This window comes from Phoenix dactylifera, unplaced genomic scaffold (genome assembly GCF_009389715.1).
Source record: "Phoenix dactylifera cultivar Barhee BC4 unplaced genomic scaffold, palm_55x_up_171113_PBpolish2nd_filt_p 000607F, whole genome shotgun sequence".
NCBI lineage: Eukaryota > Viridiplantae > Streptophyta > Magnoliopsida > Arecales > Arecaceae > Phoenix > Phoenix dactylifera.
The window spans coordinates 75452-83012 of record NW_024068003.1 but is presented as its reverse complement, the minus strand read 5'-3'; the positions used below and the strand labels follow the sequence as shown (position 1 = coordinate 83012).

General features: G+C 39.3%; 1 non-coding gene across 1 annotated transcript; it reads left to right on the top strand.

Moving 5' to 3' along the window:
- Positions 1 to 3253: 3253 nt before the first annotated feature.
- On the top strand, positions 3254 to 3359 carry LOC120106697. Its single transcript, XR_005508770.1, has one exon. It is a non-coding gene; the product is annotated as a small nucleolar RNA R71 (small nucleolar RNA).
- Positions 3360 to 7561: the final 4202 nt, after the last annotated feature.

Sequence of the window (7561 nt, the reverse complement as noted above, 5' to 3'; positions counted from 1 at the left end):
ATGGTATGATGTCCTTCCAATGGGAGTAAGTAGCATTATCCTAGGCAGGCCATGGCTATACGATCATGATGCTACACTGTTTGGACGATCAAATTCGTGTTCATTCAATCATAATGGAAAGAAAATTGTAGCTCACCCTACCCCACCTAAGGACAACATTAAGAGGGGAGCTAGTAGTAGTCTGAAGGAAAAGAAACCTGGATTAAACATAATCAATGCTAAAGAATTAGAGCAAGAGATCAATGAAGGTTCACCCATTTGGATGTTGACTGTTAAGGATGAGCTCCTACTTTTTAGGAGCTCATCATTATCATCTTATTTTCCCAAGAGAGGAGGGGCATAGCCCCTCCTTTTCATCTCACGCAAGCAAGGGAGGGGCGTAGGCCCCTCCCCCTTCTTCCTTCTATACGCCCCTCCCCCTTCTCCCTTCTATTCTCACACCCCACTTAATCACATTAAGTGGGGTGGGTTTAGCCACATTCATAGGGACTCAATCCTTTTCTAAAAAGGATTAGATGAACCCAATTCAATTCCTCCAAATCCTAATCCAATTAGGATTTAATTGAACCATGACTCTATTGAACTCTTCAATCCTAATCCAATTAGGAGTCATTTAATTAATTAGATTAAAATTTAAAAAAAATTAGGACTTAAGAAAATTCTAATCTAATCAGGACTTGTTCAAATTTCAGCCCTAAGATAATTAGGACTTTAGAAATCCTATTCCAAGTAGGACTCTAATTTAATTTAAAATTCTAATCCAATTAGGACTCCATGAATCCTACTCCAAGTAGGACTCGTGATCAAGTCCAATTAATTAAATCCAATTAATTAAATTAAATTGCAATCTGATTGCAATTATTCCTTCTTCTAACCACTAACTCTTAGCGGGTTTTCAATTTATCAATCTAATTGATCATATGTAATTTTTAATCACAATTCAACCATCGGATCGGTCAATACTTCTAATGTGTGTGACCCCATAGGTTCTATTCTGACTGGTAGTGAGATATATTGCAATCTCTATCACAATATCATTGAAAACTTCTTTCAATGGGTTAAAACAATTCCAACTCAACTCACCAGAAATTATCGACCATCGAGATGATCCCTGTGAGTCTCACCATCCACCAGTGACACCTAACAGTATGTAGTGACTACCCAGCAGAATAGAATGATGAATCTCAAAGTGCAGTTATCGTATGATAGAGTTCTTCTATCGTGGATCCCTACAGACTGGAGGTCATGGATAACTCGTCAAACCCCATTGTCTGTCATATGTCTAGATTTATTCGACTTGAGTTCGATAGTGGAAAAGTCTTTCTCCATTTTATATTACTGCCCTGGCCAAGGTCTTAGAACTCAGTCTAATAAATCACATAAGATCATTCCTCTTCTATCAAGGTCGATAGATTCCATGAAAGTGCATACCCTACTCCTACAGTGAACCTGCTACAGCCAATCTACACAACAAAGATCCATATGACTAGAGACCATGTATATGTGCAGTCAAACTACAATAACCTCACTGTGAATAGCCGAAGCACCGCATGTCAAAGGACCAGTCACACTACTGCAACATCAAGCAAGTCACTGACGAGTGGATAGACATCTAAGTAACTTCTTGTCTTGGTCACGCTCAGTACCCTTGTTCTCTAACAAGCACCTGCACTATCACTTCAGTGTCTCTACACTGTGGACTCGAGTCTCGTCCATCCATAAGGAAAGCGATTTATTTACTGATCGGATTGATCACCGTCCTCGTGATGATCCATTGACCAGGAGCATTTAGAAATTAATCACCTAATGATACATGGCTCAAATTCTCAACTCTTGAGAATATGTATCATCATCTTATTAATTCCTTGGATGATTTATAGACACATAAACAATATGAATGAAAAGATGTCCATTTATTATTCAATAATAATAAAGTCAAGTACAAATTTATGTCCCAGAATTAATAATGTGTCCGCCAGATTGGCTTTTAGGTTACACATCTAATAGTGTTGGAGAATAGAACTCACTTGCTCAGTTAGGAAGACTTTTCTAGGCACATGTGTCCTAGATTTTTGCTTTTGGGTACAAAGGTCTTTGAGAAATTTGGCAGAGGAGGGAACTTGTCTAATAGCATCAAGAAGTGGAATGTTGATTTTCACTTGTTTGAAAATCTCTATCATCTCCTCTAGTGAAGTTTCCTTTTTGTCAAAAGGAGAGGGTGAATTAAGAGCTTCAGGAAATGGGGCCTTTGGGATGTGAGTTTTCGCAGAAGGTGGACTAGCTGAAGAAGAAGAAGGTTTTAGATTTTCATTTGACACATGTCTATCCTCTTCTTCACCTTCCTTATTGTTTGTTATTCTCCCCAATCTTATTGTTTACTACACGTCCACTCCTTAGGGTAGTCAAAGCATTGGCTTGTTCATAATGAATTGCATTTAGTTGATTTTCTTGAGCCATGTATTGTCTCCTAAAATTACTTAGTGGTTGGCTTGGAAGCTTTTCTTCCTCTCGCTTGTTCAGTGCATTAGCTAGTTGTCCCATTTGGGATTCTAGCTTGGCGATGGATTGCGTGTGAGAGTGCACCAATTGTGTAATGGTTTCCAAACCATGAAGGGTGTTCAACACTTTCTCCTCAAAGGCTGTGTTTCTTTGGGGTGGAGGAGGAGTATGTTGAAATTGAGTCATGGGATGGTAAGGATGAATATTTTGTGGGGTTTGAAAATTTTGGGAGTAGGGTTGGGCAGTATTCGAAGCTTGCTGCTTCCAAGAAATGTTTGGATGATTTCGCCATCCCGGATTATATATATTGGAAAATGGGTCATTACCCGGTCTGGGCTGTGTTTGAGCAGCATTGATGTGTTCTTGCACGAGTTCGAGAAATTGAGGTGCTGAGGGGCACTAATGAATAGGGTGGGTTGGGCTAGAACAGATTGTACACACTTGTGCTTGGAAAGAGTTAATGAAATGCCTACCTATCATCAGTTGGTCAATCTTATGGGACAATGCATCTACCTTGCTAGACAGGTCCATAGAATGACTTATTTCATAGATGGTCCCTTTTCTTTGAGAACTCGGGGATGCTTGACGAGAACAGAAAGCATGGTGGAGGGAGTTTTCATTTAGATTTTCAAATAATTGCCATGCTTCATGCTCATTTTGAAGCATGAATGTCCCCCCGCATGCGGCATCAATCATCTGACGGTTTCGTTCAGTCAATCCGTCATAGAAACATTGCACTAGCTGTCATTTAGGTATTTGATGATGTGGGCATTTACGGATTAGGTCCCGAAATCTCTCCCAAGTTTCATTAAATTCTTCTCCCTCAGTTTGGGAGAAGCTTGTGATGGCACGTCTAAACTGGTTCGTTCTTTCTATGGAAAAGTATTTTTTAAGAAATTCTTGTTGCATTTGATTTCAAGAATAAATCGAGTTGGCTTCTAAAGAATTCAGCCATTGCTTGGCTCTATTTTTAAGAGAGAAGAGGAATAATCTAAGTTTTAGAGCATCATCAGTGAAGTTCTGAATCTTGACAGTGGTGCAAATCTCAAAAAATTCATCTATGTGTTTATATGGGTCTTCGTTGGTGAGCCCATAAAAAGATGGGAGCATTTGGATCACACTAGACTTTATTTCATATTGTACCGCTGCTACTTCAGGTAATCGAATGCAAGATGGGGAAGTGTAAATGGTGGGAGTAAAGTACCCCCTTAGGAGTTTGGGTTGTTCTTCAGCCATCTCAGGAGGTGGGGATGATTGTAATGTTCTGATCTCAGCTCGAATATTCCTAAGGGTCCGTTCTATCTCAGAGTCAAAAGGTAATAGGTCACGTACTCTAGAACAACTCCCTTGCATACACTAGTACTTGATCAGTCAAGCATGCAAATACATCAATCCTTGTATTTGCCCTAAAATCACTAGACAGCTCCTAACTGGTTTGAAGAGGGCACCTAAGCCTCCAATCCGGTCTAATGAACCGAGTTGACCAAGTAAGCTCCCAGGTAAGTGGAGGGGTCACGATGCGTTTGCAAAGGTCCCACTTAAAAACCACTTGCCTCGAACAGATGAACTGTCTCCCTTATAGGGACAAAGCTTGCCTAGACATCAACTAAGCCACAGAGCGAAATTGGTGCAACTTTCGGTGATCTTCGTCCTATTGAGCTCGAATGTCCCTAGGAACCAACATCTAATTGATTTTAATTAAGCTGACACTATGTGAGATTGAGTTCACCTAAGTTGGGCAAGAGTCCGGTGATGAAATTCGGCTCTTATCTTGTTAGGGTGATTGCCCTTACTATGTGCAGATTAATTTGTGTATGTGTATTAGGCATGCAATCACAATTTTGCTGAAATTAAAATCAAACAATCACCACAAAATTTCAAGCTAATAATCAATTTAAACAAGAAAGGTTTAGAGGTTACCAAAGAAAATTTCTCCAGTAATTTAAAATTTTTTTAGGCAAACCTCTACAGCATTTCTTTTCCAGCAATTCTCTTTTTGATCATTCCAGATTTTTTTTTCCTCGATTCCTGATCAAATAATATCAAAAAAAAATTAAAAATTAGTAAGAGAGAAAAAGAAGATAAGAAAAGTAACAAAAATAAAAAATATTTTTTTTAGATATATATATATATTTGAATTTTTTTTAAAATGAAAAGAAAAACAACTATGCTAGCAATTCCCAGCAACGGCGCCAAAAATTGATCGGTTCTTTCAATTTCAAAAATAAACCACGCAATAGCACGTATCCTGTAGGATAGTGATTACGGGTGTCGGTCTACAGGGATTGGAGAATAAGTTATTTTTTCTAATTAAATAATTACTTCAAAGGGCATAAGCTAGAGTAAATGATAAAAACTAAGAATTAATATGGATGCAGTAGTATGAATTATCAATGGAGAGAGGTGTTTAGGGCTAGATTGCACCGATAGATTTATATCCATGACGCTTTCAATGATTGAGTTGTATTTAAGACTTGATTGCTTTCGACTACAAGCCAAAGCAATCACTAAAAATTATGATTAATTTTCAGCATGAATCATCTAAGTCTAGCACAAACCATCTACTTTAACGATAAGCATGGTCTGTCTAACCTAGCATGATACATCTGATCATTAAATCATTAAATATGAAAGTGATGTCACATGAATATCTCCCCAAACCACAGGTGTTGGATTCGATGAAATAGATCAATCTATGTAAAATATTTTCTGCAAGATAAACGATTTATATAAATTGAATAAATCGCAAGATCAATTGATAAATTCTTCATCATGCAACAATCTTACAATACAAACTCAAGTTAATAAAAACGAAACGGATACTCCTCTATGGCTTCATCAAACCCCTAAACCGAGGTTTAGCTGCTCATGATGCTCGGCGACTTTGATCGGCTTGCTGAGATGCTCCACGCCATCCGCCTCAAGTCTTTCCTTCTTTTTCTTTCACTAATTCATCCGCTCACGACCTCCCTCTATTTTTTCTTTTTTTTTTATTCTCCCTTCTCTACAAAACAGAGCATGCTCTATTCTTATTTGAACCGTGCTCCTCACCTTCCCCGCCCCGCTCCCCCTAAACCAAGCTCTCCCCTCTCTTATATAGGTCTCTCCTCTCTTGGTGAAGCCAGCCATGAATCCAAAGGGAGCGGACGCATGATTCTTGGGCGGAATGCACATCATCTGCTGGATCACGGGAGCTAGTCGCAGAGGAGTGATCCGTGGAAGATGAATATGGACGGGAGAAGGGGCTGAATGCTAGGCTGCTGTGATTCCGGGGCATGATGCTGGAGGGTAGATTGCGGACGAAAAGGATGAAGGGCTGGATTACGGGCTTGATTTCCAGATGCTGGTGAGTGCGGACGGGATCCGAAATTTGGGGATTTTGAATCCGGAGGAGACGCGGACGGTGACGGCGAAAAACAGGATGCTGGTCGCTGGTGTGGATCCGTGGAAGGAATCATACTTCATTGCTTTCCTTCTTTGGACCATTGGCTGCTGGGAGGTGAATTCGGATGAAGACAGAGGAGCTGCTCGCTGGTGTGCTCGTTGGATGCGGCTGGAACGGGCCGATGCGGAAGAGCTGGATCTTGGCTGCTGGAAAGAGGGTTGGCCGCGGGATCGACGGGAAGACGTGATTCTCGGCTGCTGGGAAGATAGGCTGGCCGCAGGATCGACGGGGAGACGCCGTGGAAGATGGACGGTCGTGATGCACTGCGAGAGGAAGAAGATAAATAGTGAAATAGTTTTTATTTTTATTATTTTTTTTGTAACACTGTTCATATGAACAGTGTTTTCACGGAACACTGTTCATATGAACAGTGATTCCAATAATTTCTTTTCCGAAATTACTGTGGATATTTAATTATTTTTTTTTAGTTTTAAAAATTATAAATTTTATAAGAAGGCAGGTAAGGAATTAGTTGGGAATTGGCTTTAGATTTGAGGTGGGTCATGATCGTTGATTTGCTTGAACTTGTTCTCAAGCCTAATGTCATTTAAATTTAATTCTTGCTAAACTACTTCAGACCGGACTCGACAAGACTAAAAACAAGACTGGAACTTAATAAAAAGGGTTAATCAAACCTTTTTCCATACAAAAATAATTATCTAATCAGGACCAAAACCTATTTAATTATAGCCTTAGCTTGATTACAACTCCATCAGGTTACTAAACCGGGTCAACCCAATCCCCTCCTTATATGTTTTCCTGTAGTTTTCATGAAAGATCGCAACCAAGAGAGAGACAAGTTCAGAGCCTAGTTTAAGAAAAAAATTATTTACTTCTTACCATATTTTAAATTTATTTCAATAATTATTCAATTTCATGGTAAAATATGTATTTATTAGTTCAAGAACATTGATAAGTGCTATGGAAAGATAACTAAATTATGAATTATTAAGCACTTATCAACGTCTGAATTTTTAGGAGTTGTGAGATGTATATTGATCCAGGCTAAAGAACAAGAAGATTGGCATAGGACCAACATCCTACAAACCTTTATCAAAATAGAAGAAAAAGCCTGCAAAATCATCTTAGATAGTGGAAGCTGTGTCAACGCCATATCAACCAACACCGTCAAGAGTTTAGGGTTGCCTACCATATCCCATCACAATCCCTATAAGGTATCTTGGATAAATTCGACCTCAATACCCATTAAACTTAGATGCCAAGTTCAGATACAATTCTAATCCTATGGAGAAGGTATGGTGTGATGTCCTTCCTATGGGAGTAAGTAGCATTATCCTAGGCAGGCCATGGCTATACGATCATGATGCTACACTGTTTGGACGATCAAATTCGTGTTCCTTCAATCATAATGGAAAGAAAATTGTAGCTCACCCTACCCCACCTAAGGACAACATTAAGAGGGGAGCTAGTAGTAGTCTGAAGGAAAAGAAACCTGGATTAAACATAATCAATGCTAAGGAATTAGAGCAAGAGATCAATGAAGGTTCACCCATTTGGATGTTGACTATTAAGGAGACCCAGGACCAAACCCCAGTAGCACACCCTCAAGAAGTGGTTGAAATCTTAGAGGAGTTCAAAGATGTATTTCCTAAAGAT